Genomic DNA, 15,230 nt, shown 5'->3' on the forward strand with positions numbered 1-15,230 from the left:
TCAAAAAAAATATTAATCATTCCCGTGCAACGCATGGATTTTCATCTAGTTTTAAATGAAAAATGTACAGGAAATGCAAAGGATATACAACATGCTAAGTTTAATAAGAGAATATAGATATTTTTTTTACTTTTATATAATTCTGGACGGACAGAGCTCAGATCGGTCCGAGCTGCCTACGGAGGGTGGCTGAGCTGGGGCCCCTCGTCGTGCTGTGAGAAAGAGAAGATGTTCTGAGTACAGGGTACAGGCCGAAGAGAGGGACAGCGATCCAAACAGAGAAAGATGAACAAAGACTTAGCTGCTGAGAGTCGGGTGAGGTAAGGAATGACCAGGAAGAGGTCACCAGAGCGATAAGCCGATAATGTGATGGCAAGTCATCGTTGAGCCCAGAGGAGGAAGAGCTGAACAGCTTGGTGCTGTGGAGAGACAGAGACAGAGGAGGGGTTGCAGCTGACTGTTGCTGCTGTGAGCTGATGCTGTGTGCTGAGGTTGGCAAGGACGGATTCGACCTCCGACTCTGAGATGGTAGCTCGATGGTGGACGAAGTCCTGGGGTCGTGCTGAAGGTTGTCACCGGAGTTCCTTTGGAGCAGGAGCTGCGAGCAGAGGGCAGGCTGAACTTGGGTGGGTGGGTGGGCTCGTGAAGATGCGGTCAAGTGAGCTAGCTGCTGAGAGTTGGTCCGAGCTGGGATTGGCGGCATGCTGCCGGAGGAGGGAGCTGAGCACGGCAGCGGGCCATAGGGGGAAGAAAGGAGCTCGAACTGAAAGGGAAGGGACAACCATAGCTGCTGCTCTCTAGCTGAGATCGAGGGAGGGGGCCAAGAGACTGCTTCAATGGCGCCCTTGTCAACGAGTAAGAAGGGTGACACTTAAAAGTCACTTGATATCTGAGAGCGCTCAAAATAATGTCTTTTTTATTTTTTCGGTGCGGTTCCGCTTCAGATGAAGTTTATTGATTATATATCAATCAAGCTGAAAGCATCCTACATCAGGTGTCCTGGCAATTGGAATCGAGCGAAAACACGACAATTCGGATTTTCTTGGTTTTTCAAATTCCTGGCCAGACAAGGGGGCGTCTCAGCAAGCCCGTTATCTATTTTTCATACTGCTCCTTCTTGTTTGGAGCTGTTGTTGCTTAAAGACTTTGTTAGGATGGCTTGCCCCTTGCTGTACTGAACTCTACGACTAGTTAATTTTTGAGGTTCCTCGTTTGCTACCAAAAAAATAAATAAATAAGCAAGCTACATGATCATTTAACTGATAGTTGATATGGTCCTTTCTCAAAATTGTAAGGTTTCCATAAACGAGAATATAAATGTACATTCAGCAATAGTTGCTGTCGGATCGAGTTATACTAGCCAAAAAGAAGTCTTGAATTCAACCAAAAATAAATTGTTCACCCAAAAAAGAAGAAGTCGTGATAGGTTGACAGGAACCCTGACCAGTCCAAGATAGATGGTCCCTTATGGTTCTTGATGCGGTTCACTTATCATTGGACTTGCAGAAGCAGAGGAATGAGTTCCCGCTCTTCACTTCTTGTTGTAATGGAAATATGGAGAGAGGGAGGTAATTTTTCTCCGAGAAATAATATCTTGCTCTTCTTCCTACTGCTTTTAGGAAACTATGACTGAGGAGTGGGGAGTGAAGGAGGAGCACTTGGAAACCAGTTTTCTCTTCTATTGAAATTTGAATAATTTTGAACCTCTCATTTTATGTTTTTTGACAATCGACAGCCTAATAGAGTGATATGTCGGAAATTAAGAAATTCTGTTGAGAGACTTGAAACATTCACTCTGCTTTCTGCAAGCCAACATTCCAATAGACACTATCTGCTTACCAGTTGAAACAAGAACCTGATGTATAATCTAGGATAACCAACAACCAACAGAGTACATCATAGTGGCTCACGATCGGTGTTCAGTGAGCTGCCTCAGTCGACCTCTTGTAGGTGTACCGAGACACTATCCTCAAATAAACCATGAAATTAAACATGATTAGGATAGCTAGAAGCCGATACTAGTAAAGGCGCCCCTTGTTCATATTATTTGGGATCCACCCGAGCTCCCTGCTCCGAGTTGTCTCGCAGATCACGATTGTGACAAGAAGGGCGGTGAGGTAGTTCCTGAGGGCGATGGTGGTGAGTGAGAGAGCTGAACACAGGCTCCTCATGCCATCCAGGGCTTGGTCGTAGAAGAACTCCAACTGGCCAACAACAGTGGAAACCTCAGCACACCCGATGAGGAACTGTTGCGTTGCGGAACCTGCCAGAAGATGGACAAAGGAACTTGTTGGAGGTCGTAATAGTTGTTCTTCCTCACTGTGTTGAGGCGGAAAACTTCCAGAGCTCCTGCGACAACCATAGCAACGACTGAGATCGCGAGGCCGATCCCCATGCACTGGAGCTGAGTGAAGCCCGATTCATGGCGCTTGTACCTCCGGGCAAAGGGTACAATGATTTGGTCACGGATGAGGCCCCAGAAGATGACGCTGAGGGTGTCGAATAGGGAGAGGGACGCTGATGGGATCTCAAAGTGGGGACATCGTGCTCAACTGACTCTACACAGTGAAGAAGACAATCCCTGACGCCCACACCGGAAGCAGTCTAATGACGGCCTTCTACTCCTCAACTTGGGTGACAGTGCACAGCCTCCACAGGTCGATTGGGCCATCGGGCTGGTCAGCTGGGGTCACCACGGCAGCCTTATCAAAGAAGCTGCATAAGTAAACTTCTGAACGATGGCCTCACCTCGGAGAATCAAATAAGAGCAGCACAAGAGTTTAAGAAGGCAATGTTCGGGTCATTACCGTAGTGTAGTCCACCCAACACATGACCGAATCACTAAGACAACCCACCCTCACTGGAAAATCAGTAAATACATATAAGAAGGCAATGTTCGGGTCATTACCTCATTTCATCTGTGTGCTGAAGCTGGCGTCCTTGGATCACAGTCTCAGTAGTAGTGGTATCGTACATGAGGGACTTATTCGTCAGAACTTGACGCAACGTCCACGCGAAGAACCTATCACCGATCCGTTGATTCCGCAAAATACCAGAACTATGACCTTCAATTTCCTATTGATTTTTCGAATACCTAGGAAATCAACATCTAACTCGAATCGAATCCGAAAATGGGCAAAAAAGCACGGTAGCTCTAAACTTTATTAAAAAAACATCTGTCTAGCCCTAGGACTTACATAGCTTAAATAGGATTAAAAATGCCTAAATTACACGAAAAAAATAATTTTTTCCTAAAATTGCAAAAACGCCCAAATAACATAAAAAAAAATGCCCGTTTGAGGCCTTAAATGATAGAATTCAACATAAATCTTGTCTTTTCACAGCCAAAGGCAGTGAGTTATGCTCTGGAGGCCGTTTCTCTCGAGACAGGGTCGTCATAATCTGTTTTTCTCGAGATACGGAATTGTCACATTTTTTGCCGCATTAGAACTTTAGTGTTTATCTTTCTCAAAGAAGCCACAATCACTTGCAAGATCCTTGTGAGAGGGCCGCCACGGGGCTTCTGGAGCCGGTATAGGTTTCTGCCCGACAAGAAGAACAGGATCCAAACCAGGACTGTGGAGGCGATGATGGCGCCAATGTCAACTGCGACCTAAAACCAATTGAAGGAAGAGCTCTGCTCCTTCCTCTCAGCCTCGTCGGTCTCGTAGAACTGGTTTGCCCCAAAAGACGAGACATAGGGCTTGGTCCCTCCACCGACCAGTGCAACCATATACAGAACGACGTAACCCATGGGCTCTTGATGTGGAACAGTAGCCGATATTGTCGAGGGGTCGTCCCCTGTCGAAGAGTAAGTAGAGCAAGAGAGCCTGTTGAAATTTCCTAAAGCCTTTCGAAGAAGTTAAGATATTGGTGGAAAAATATACCAGGAAATATATCAAGGAAAAGGTTGCGAATGTCTAGTATCGTTCGGGGTAGGAATTAGTGAGGAAAGCCCCGATAAGTGGGGTGATGTAGCATGTACCTGTCCAATTTGTGACGGTGGTGGAAGCATCGGCGATCCCCTACTTGAGATGCTTTTGAAAGAAGTTTACCAGGTTCATCCCCATTCCGTAGAAAGCCAGGCCCTCACAACATGCATTTCCAGCAAAAAACGAAACAAAGAACAGCTAATGAACATAAGCCTAAGCACATAGTGGAGCTTATGAATGTAAGTCGTAACAATTCAGTCTTACCAAGTATATAGTGTGAGGCCTTCCATGTGCTGATCTTCATTTTGTCCACGGGATCGCCACGGATGTCCACTATGGAAACTTCAGCCATGGAGCCTTTAAAAGAGTTCTTCAAAGAAACTTGTGCTTCCATGGTAGAATTGGCCAAAGAAAGGACGTGAAGAAGAGCTGATTCGGTCATTTTGCGCACACAACATTTATTTTCAGGTCCTCCTATTTCCAATCCAGTTCCTGAACTTCCTAATACCTATATTTTGGTCCCGTTCTTTTTTTTCCTTTCATCTCTCATCCCGGGCCACAACCTGCAAAGTGAAAGAAGAATGACGGCATGAGTGCCTAGGATAGGCAAACCGTGACATGAAATTATAACAAAATTTCATAAATGTGTATTATTGCATTCTCCTATTCTTTGAAATTAGTCCCAAATCATACTAATCCGTTAAAACTTATCATACAAGAACTTCACTATCAACTCCTTATACGTCCTCATCTATAAGGCTAGAACTTTGGTGCATGTGATTATCGAGATCTTAAATTTCTTGTCATTTTCTTTTTCATGTGTATACTTAATTTTACTATGTGCACATTCGGTGCTTTTTTTTTTTGCCTACCAAAAAGGAATGCACACATTATTTCCTCTTTTTTTTAATTACTGGAAAAATTGTATCTTTTTAACACGGACGGTGCATTATGCAAATATCTTTGGTGAAGAACATAATTTCCTTTGATTTTTGATGTGTAATTTTTACATGTGATATCTTTATATATGCCCCAATGTCTCTCAATTTGTTAATAAAATTCTATTGTTTTTTATGGTTTTTTCATTGGTGTAAAAAAAGTGGCTATTACCATTTGAATTTCATTTTACTATACAGTGATAGATCCACTAAAGTAAGGGAATCTCTTCAATTAATTATTTGGGAAGAAAGAGAGTGAGAGGACTTTTTTTCGATGATCAGAGTGAGAGGCTTTAATTCATCATAAAGAAGAGTGAGGGGGCCTTAAATTGAACGTGGACTCTATAAGTGGCACAATTCTTTATCGGGGGAGCGACCAAGTAGGGATGACTCTGATTTCGTGTAAATGCATTTTTTGCTCGTCTCATATATATATATATATATATATATATATATATTATATAAACTTGACAACACTATAATAGATAGTGAAATAATAGTAAGAATATCTTATTAATATATTATACAAAAATTAAATAATGACATATATTATTGTGATTAATAATAGCAAATACGAAAACGAAGAAACTAGTATCTCAAATCATTGATTATAAATATTATATAAATAAAAATCTATATAATAGTAAGAATATCTTATTAATATGTTATATAAGAATTTAATAATATACATACTATTGTAATTAATAATAGCAAATTCGAAAATGAATTAACTACTACTTCAAATCACAACAAAAGATAAGATTTTATGCCGCGAAAGTAGCAGTAACTTATTACGAGTTTTGTCAAGACAAGCTCGTCTTAATAAGTATATCGTGACAATAGAACGTATGGTCATAATATCTTATAACTTATAGTGACAAAATTATTTATATAATCAAATATAATTATCACATTATATAATGTTAGTTACAACATTCATCGTGTTATGATACTGAAAATATGTAGATGCATATATGTTAGTAATTGTGGGAACCTTGATCTATGGCTCTCACGCAACATTGAAGATATATGTATAGACATACATATATGTATGTAGATACATATATGTATATACATATATATGTAGATACATATATGTATTACTTACATATATTCAGCGTATTTGCATTAAGAAACTTCATTTAGTACATTTTTATGAATGTATAGAAGCCTAAGCACAGAGTGGAGCTTATATGAGTGTAAGTCGTAACAGTTCAATCTCAACAAGTTCGGGTCATTACCATAGCGTAGTCCACCCAACACATGACCAAATCACTAAGACAACCCACCCTCACTAGAAAATCAGTAAATACATATAAGAAGGGAATGTTCGAGTCATTACCTTATTCATCTGTGTGCTGAAGCTGGCGTCCTTGAATCACAGTCTCAGTAGCAACGGTCTCGTACAGGAGAGACTTGTTCGCCGGAACTTTAGTGTTTATCTTTCTCAAAGAAGCCACAATCACTTACAAGATCCTTGTGAGAGGGCTGCCAGGGGGCTTTTGGAGCCAGTACAGGTTTCTACCCGATAAGAAGAACAAGATGGCGAAGGCCATCGCAACTGTAGGGATGCCAAAACCCCACATCCACCCCCACATTCATCTGTATCCAAACCAGGACCGTGGAGGCGGTAACGGTGCCAATGTCAACTGTGACCTGAAACCAGATGAAGGAGGAGCTCCACTCCTTCCTCTCAGCCTTGTCGGTCTCGTAGAACTAGTTCGCCCGAAAGATGAGACACAGGGCTTGGTCCCTCCACCGGCCAGTGCAACCATATACAGAGCAACATAACCCATGGCTCTAGATGTGTAACAATAGCCGATATTGTCGAGAGAGTCATCCCCTGTCGAAGAGTAAGTAGAGCAAGAGAGCCTATTGAAATTTCCTATAGCCGCTCGAAGAAGTTAAGATATTGGTGGAAAACTATACCAAGAAATAAATCATGGAGAAGGTCGCGATCGTCTAGTATCGTCCAAGGTAGGAATCAGTGAGGAAAGCCCCGATAAGCGAGGTGATGTAGCATGTACCCGTCCAATTTGTGACGGTGGAGGAAGCAAAGTGATCCCCTGCTTGAGATGCATTTGAAAGAAGTTTACCGGGTTCATCCCCATTCCATAGAAAGTCAGGTCCTCTCAGCATTCATTTCCTGCAGAAAACAAAACAAAGAACAGCTAATGGACATAAACCTAAGCACAGAGTGGAGCTCATGAATGTAAGTCATAACAGTTCAATCTCACCAAGTATATAGTGTGAGGCCTTCCATGTGCCGATCTTAAACTTGACACTACAATAAATAGTGAAATAATAGTAAAAATATCTTATTAATATATTATACAAAAATTAAATAATGATACATATTACTGTGATTAATAATAGCAAATATGAAAACGAAGAAACTACTATCTCAAATCATTGATTATAAATATTATATTAATAAAAATCTATATATTATATAAACTTGACAACGCCATAATGAATAGTGACATAATATCCTACTAATACATAGATTAATATGTTATATAAGAATTTAATAATATACATACTATTGTAATTAATAATAGCAAATTCGAAAATCAAGAAACTACTACTTCAGATCACAACAACATATAAGATTTTATGTCACGAAAGTAGCGGTGATTTATTATGAGTTTTGTCAAGACTAGCTCGTCTTAAATTAAGTATATCGTGACAATAAAATGTATAATCACAATATCTTATAACTTATAGTGACAAACTTATATATATGATCAAATATAATTATTACATTAGATGATGTTAGCTACAGTGTTCATCGTGTCACGATACTGAAAATATGTATATGCATATATATTAGTAATTGTGGGAACCTTGATCTGTGACACTCATGCAACATTGAAGATATGTATGTATATATGTATGTAGATACATATATGTATTACTTACATATATGCTGCGTATTTCTATTAAGAAACTTTATGTAGTATTATTTAACATTTTTATGAATGTGCAGAAGCTTAAGCACAGAGTGGAGCTTATGAGTGTAAGTCGTAATATAGCGTGAGGCCTTCCATGTGCCGATCTTCATCTTGTCCATGGGATGGCCGCGGATGTCCACTATGGACATCCAATGCAGTGTCTGCTGACAGAGAAAATAGTCTTTTATGACTTAGCTCATTCAGAGAAGTTACTCATACAGGAACTTTCGTAAGTTAAACTCATCCATTTATAAATTAAATTGTTACATTATAGTTAGGCAGATAGATGGCCCTCTGCCCAATCATCACATATGTAGATAAGTTTTTAGCTCGGCAGAATTTTTCACTTTCACTACTACACATCAAAACGACATACCATGGCATGCCAAATTAGACATATACCCAGGAAAGAGTAGCAGCAGAAGGAATCAATCATTTATTAACTTCTCTCAAAATATCAAAAGCCTTTTCTTCACGGCCTTCTTTGACCCCAGCTGGCTGGCTCCAGGCCTAGATGACAATGGCCAGGCACGGCCCTCCTACAAGAAGTAGACTCGGCCTTCTGGCCAATCAGGGTCCTCCTGCCAGCAGGACTCAGGCCTAGGCTCGACCCTCCCGCCCCTCTCGGTACTCCCCCTCTGGCCAGCATATATTAGGCCAGTCTCAGCTCTACGTACCGCTAGGAGCTGTTAGGCCAGTATCGGCCCGCCCTCCTGCCATGACAGCTTTTAGGGTAGTCTAGGCATAAATAATGCGTATGCGTTTTTAGACCTCATTTAGGGCCTGAATTAATGTGGGGTTATGTGTTACTGTGTTTTATGCAACTGATGTGTGTTTTATGTGTTAGTTTAGTGTGTGTTTGTGTGTTCATTTAAGTTTTCCTTTTAGTTTATAATGATGCGGTGCATATATGGTAATGGAACAATAACGGGATGCATGATAATGTTTTGAGAATACCCATAGATCGAACACCAGTTAGGGTCCCTGAGAGATATTATTACCCATCTATATCGATAAATTATAGAGAACCCAACGTCTAAAGACGAATCGTAGTCTCCTTCTTCAAGAGTAGCTCCTATATATCTTTTTCGGTTACAAATGAGACCCATAGGCCAGTACAATGAAATATAAATACTAAATAACTAATAAGAGATATGGATAGCCTCACTAAATGTCGAGCATGAAACATCTTGGTTACTAGGTGATGACGTGCGCCATTGCACTTCACACACTCTTTTTTTTTATAGCTCATATATATATATATATATATATATTTATTTAAGAACAGATAATCGTTGCTTTTCTGGCTCTTAATTTGTTAATTGCCCTATAAATAAGCTCCATCTCTATCTAATTATAAGCTAGAAAGAGTTTTGCTATAAATACGTTCTGAGTGTGCTTCTAGCTACAAATTAAGGCTATGAGATGCGCAGAATAGTTTTCTGGAAAAATGTTCTCTGTTGTCGTGCTGATTATTTCAAATAATTTGGGCTTGTCAGATACTATATTTGAATAGGGTGGATGGTTTTACTTATATTTCAAATTGTTTGGGCTTTTTCGATACTTTTATTTATTCTGCGTACGTAATGTTAGGCACAACGTTGAGATATATGTCACTGATATCCCAAACCATGAAAGGATGATAGATTTAAACTACTTCTAGTTCAACTCAGTAACCAGTAAATAAGACATGCTTTTTATTTTTATTTTTTTTATCCCTAAGCTTTGCTAGAAGAGCATCGAATTCCTCCTGAAAGACTCCGAGCGAGTTACACGGAATGGGCTCTGGCAATTTGCTTGCCACTTGAATTATTTTTATGGCTTTTCCAGTCACATATATCTTCATTAGACGATACACACGCACATGACAATCTCCGCCTCAAGCAAATTGAAAGAAGGAATAGGTACATAATGGGATCCTATCATGTTCTTTTTTTTTTTTTGCGGTGGTACGGGTTCTTATAATTTGATAGGAGGCTTCTTCATTTGGCAAAAAGCAAATTGAGAGATAGAAACAGAGGCCAAGGGCTCCTATCACTTTCCCTTTTTGGGTAGTAAGGGCTCCAATAATTCTCCATGGGTGTATTTCAATTCATGATTAAATTAATGATTTTCATTACCACCCTGTCCTGCATAATAATGTGGCTGGATTTACCTTTGTTTCCGCGACTTATCTCAATTGCACATTTTATTTTCTTTTTCTTTTTCTTTTTCTTTCTCTCTCTCTCTCTCTCTCTCTCTAGTTCGAGATATCTCTTATTGAATATCGACGGGGAATTAGTTTCTACGTACCCATCACTCATCTTGACGCAAAATCACTTTTGCAATATAAGTCACAGAATGACGGGATTCTTGTTTCGTCTAATACCCCGATGTGGGCCTTTTCTTAGATCAAGATGAATTACACGACTTTGTTACCACAACGATCAATGAGTATTGATCTACAGAAAATACAGTATTCACAAGTATATAGAGTGAGTATTGATTTAAATAATCTATATATATAAAGTTATAACCCGCATAGTAAATAGGACAAGAAAATATATTTGAAATAATAATTCATATATTTTATATCATTTCTTATTATAATATATCAACTTACTGTAACATAAAAATTAAATATTAAATATTTGAAATAACGGTGCCATAAAATTTATATTTAAAATTTCAAAAACGTGTAATCGAATTTGTGTAAGGATGTAATATAAAACGATCAATTAAATACATAATGTAAATAATTGAGACCGCTAATTGAAAATACTTATCGAAGTACTAAAAATTAGTCTAATTGTATTGATTGATTATCATATGAATCTTAATCAATATTGAAAATCTTTCATTGTGTTAAGAGATAAATATATATTTCAAAATTCAGCCTAATTGTTGTAAGAAATGATATATATATATATATATATATATGTATGTATATTAAAATGAAAAATATTTTATTGTGTTAAGAGATAAATATATATTTCAAAATTCAGCCTAATTGTTGTAAGAAATTATATATATATATATATATATATTAAAATGAACATATACATCTATTGAATGCAAATGATATAAACATTGCAAAGAAATTAACTGATAATATATAAAAGTTATAAAAAAAATATTATCTCGCTATATGTTGTGACATAGCACTAAGAATTTAAGGTTATAAATAAAAAGAAAAATAAAACTTAGAACTAAGGATCTCTTAATCAATATTTAACAAAAAGACGAAGCAAACTTTTATTCTAATTACAAAACTTAATATATGCAACAAATCTATATTAACAATTTACTGAAAAGATGAGACATACTTATTGAAACAATTGGAGATAAGTTTTGCTATATTGATAATTTTTTGCATAAAAAATTAAGACATTGTATATAAAGTTATTCATCTATTTAGATATACAAAATTTAAGTACTCTTTATACAAGGGAAAACAAAATAGTAGGATTATTGATGCTATATATATATATATATATATACACACACGAAGCATGAGCTCAATTATCACGAAAAATAAGAAACGGAGCTCTCTCACTTTACCATGTCATCACTTATGTATTAATAAAATTTTTATCATTAATTATATAGTAGAGTATATATATTATTTGTATATAGCCAAGAACTGAAAAGTTTGCAAATTTCTTTTGAGGAACAAATTGTTGGATGCGCAATCTTTCAAGAACCATATGAAGAAGTTATATAGAAATGACAATTTTCTCAAAGGTAAAACTACAAATCGCAAGAGATATATAGAAATTCCTTTGCCAATCAATCTCCATTAATAAGCTACATATAAAGAAGTGAATAAAATGGAAAAAATGTAAGAGACGGAGAACAGAGATACTTAGGATACTGCAAATTGACTCATCAAAAATGGATAGTGCAAAGGGGATACTTTATTAATCTGAGCAACTAATTAAATTGCTTTTGAAGTAGTTACCTTATTTAGAGTCTCAATGACTAAATCCACTAAATTAAGAAAAATGCAATCGGCTCAACAAAAACAGATATTAATAAATTATAAAGATATTAATTGACTTAATTAATTTTTATCACTAAATATATATTATATTTCCTAATTCACTATTCACTAATCTATACTGTATAAGAAGCATGAGGTGGCTCCTACGTCATTGGGCACTCACAGTGCTAGGAGAGCCCTCCCTTCTTTGAAATCTCATTTCCTTTCCTGCGTGTATGTACGCGGCCTCCTCTGCTCCTCCCCTCGATTTGTGTCTTGAGAGTTACATATCTTTGGGACTTTGATTGTGTCCGACATATATACAATCAGATTCAGAATGCGTTTAGAATTTTCTTGACTTGGATTACAATCTCGGTCTACTTATAGTTCAGACAACGAGTTTCAGTGCTTACTAGTGTTTATCTCGAAGTTCAGATTCAGGCCATGATTTATTTCTGACATCATCAAAAGGTCTGATGTGTGCTGCTCTGATATTGTAGCCGGGGAGCTTCTTGAGGAATTACTGCCTGCCTGCAGATAACTCCTCTGGAAGGTTGCCATGGCTGAAGACGACGCTATCTATGCTGGAGCAGTGGACATCTACGGCCATCCTGCGGACAAGAGAAAGACTGGCAAATGGAAGGCTTCTCGCTTTATTCTCGGTATGACTTATTTCTTATATTGGTAAGCTTCACTCTATGTTTTAGCTTCTATTCATCGCCCATTAGTTGTTGTTGTTTTTTTTTTGTTGCAGGAAATGCATGCTGTGAAGGGTTGGCTTACTATGGAGTTAGTATGAACCTGATAAATTATTTTCAGAAGCATCTGAACCAGGGAGCCGCCACTGCTTCAACCACCGTCACCAATTGGACGGGCACATGTTACGTCACGCCACTTATCGGGGCATTTCTCGCCGATTCCTACCTGGGAAGATACTGGACGATTGCAAGCTTCTCAATTATCTATTTCCTGGTATAGTTTGTCACCAATGTTTTAATTTCTTGAAAAGACTTGGAAACTTCTACATGATCTCATACTACTCATTCTTCCACAGGGGATGATGCTCTTGACGCTATCGGCTTCTATTCAGCAACTAGAGCCCATCTCTTACGTGGCCCTCTACATGATTGCTCTTGGCACGGGCGGAACCAAGCCCTGTGTCTCATCCTTCGGGGCGAACCAGTTTGATGACACTGAGGACGAGATGGAGGGGAAGAGCTCCTTCTTCAACTGGTACTATGTCTCGATCAACATTGGTGCAGTCATCGCCTCCATGGTTCTGGTGTGGGTCCAGACGAATGTGGGATGGGGTTGGGGTTTCGGTGTCCCGGCAATTTCAATGGCCTTTGCTGTGGTGTTCTTCTTCTCAGGTAGCAATTTATACTGGATGCAGAAGCCCGGAGGTAGTCCTCTCACAAGGATTGCCCAAGTTATTGTCGCTTCTTTCAGAAAGATGAATGTTCAAATTCCAACGGACAAGTCCCTTCTATATGAGACGGGCAAGTGCCTTCTATATGAGACTGTTGATGCTGAGTGCGTGATCCATGGGAGCCGCAAGCTCGAGCATACAGATGGGTTAAGGTAATCAACAGAAAATTGATTTAGGAGCTTATCTATTCCAGTCCTCATGTGTGTTGACTGCTCTAGGTTCTTCGATAAGGCCGCTGTGGAGACCCTTAATGACCAGCTGGCAGAAGGCCGGGCGAACCCGTGGAGGTTGTGCACAGTGACACAGGTTGAAGAGCTCAAGTCAATCATTAGGCTGCTCCCAGTTTGGGCCTCGGGGATCATCTTCACCACAATTTACAGCCAGATGAATACAATGTTCGTGCTGCAGGGCAACACGATGGATCAACACGTAGGCCCTCATCTCAAGATCCCATCGGCCTCCCTCTCCCTCGTTGACACCGTCAGCGTTGTCCTCATGGCCCCCATCTATGACCGGGTCATCGTGCCATTTGCTCGAACATACACAGGCCACCAGCGGGGCTTCACCCAGCTCCAAAGAATGGGGATTGGACACTGTTGGGCCGTGACCTAACAATTGGTATCCGAGTTCGGAAGTAAAAAACCCGGCTCGAAGTCCTCCATATAGTCGAGAATGGGGGGAATTGTTGGGCCGGTTTCTCTCCTATATGGAGAATGATGAGGGCGGGTGATGGAAGTAATCCCACATGGAAAAATTGAGAGGAAATCCATAGGTTTATAAGAGATAATGGTCTAGCAACCCATTGGCTTAAGCTTTTGGGTTGCGGATGGGCCCAAGTCCAAAGTAGACCTGTGGATTTTTCCCAACAGTGGTATCAGAGCCCAAGGTAACGATCCTGGAGAAGTGCACACGCTATGCGTGGAAACCCACACCGCGCCAAGGCCCGAGTGTGGAACTCGTGGCTAGTGAATGGCCTAACAATTGGTATCCGAGTTCGGAAGTAAAAAGCCCGGCTCGAAGTCCTCCATATAGTCCAGAATGGGGGGGAATTGTTGGGCCGTGACCTAACAATTGGTATCCGAGTTCGGAAGTAAAAAACCCGGCTCGAAGTCCTCCATATAGTCGAGAATGGGGGGGAATTGTTGGGCCGGTTTCTCTCCTATATGGAGAATGATGAGGGCGGGTGATGGAAGTAATCCCACATGGAAAAATTGAGAGGAAATCCATAGGTTTATAAGAGATAATGGTCTAGCAACCCATTGGCTTAAGCTTTTGGGTTGCGGATGGGCCCAAGTCCAAAGTAGACCTGTGGATTTTTCCCAACAGACACGTTATCTTGATCGTCTCCATGGTTGTCGCGGGAGTCCTAGAGGTCATCCGCCTCGACATAGTGAGGAAAAATAACTACTATGATCTGAAGTACATCCAATTGTCGATTTTCTGGCAAGTCCCGCAACGGTTGCTCATTGGGTTCGCCGAGGTTTTCACCCTTATCGGGCAGCTCGAGTTCTTCTATGACCAGGCGCCAGATGGCATGAGGAGCATGTGCTCGGCTCTCTTGCTCGCCGCCTTCGCTCTTGGTAATTTCCTGAACACCCTCCTCGTCACAGTCGTGACAGTTGTGACAACTCGAAACGGGAATCTCGGTTGGATCCCCGATAATCTAAACAGGGGGCATCTCGATTACTTCTAGTGGCTTTTAGCGATCCTCAGCCTGCTGAACCTCATCGCTTACATCTGGATCGCGAAACGTTACACTCACAAGAAAGCTGCTGGGCGAGCTCATTAGCTAGTCAGCAACCACATCATAGTTAGATTCTATCTATTATTAGTTCAGGAGTCGTTTGAAACTCCATTTCGGGTTTTGAGGGTGTCCTTGTTTATTCATTTCTGGGGTTCATTCTTTTGTTAGTTCGCAGAAAACAAATAAAGTCCGAGGGTCCAGACAGAGCATAATAAAAGCCACCAATATATTATAATTATTATTAGGTTCCAAATGGATAAAGCCCAAAAGAA

At 39.7% G+C, this 15,230-nt stretch overlaps 3 pseudogenes; 1 reads left to right on the top strand and 2 right to left on the bottom strand.

The window, feature by feature from the left end:
* Positions 1 to 1,778: 1,778 nt before the first annotated feature.
* Positions 1,779 to 4,374, bottom strand: LOC116193123 (annotated as a pseudogene).
* Positions 1,779 to 7,106, bottom strand: LOC116211557 (annotated as a pseudogene).
* A 4,919-nt stretch (positions 7,107 to 12,025) lies between these two features.
* On the top strand, positions 12,026 to 15,193 carry LOC116211563 (annotated as a pseudogene).
* Positions 15,194 to 15,230: the final 37 nt, after the last annotated feature.

Source organism: Punica granatum, chromosome 1, assembly GCF_007655135.1.
Source record: "Punica granatum isolate Tunisia-2019 chromosome 1, ASM765513v2, whole genome shotgun sequence".
Classification (NCBI taxonomy): Eukaryota; Viridiplantae; Streptophyta; class Magnoliopsida; order Myrtales; family Lythraceae; genus Punica; species Punica granatum.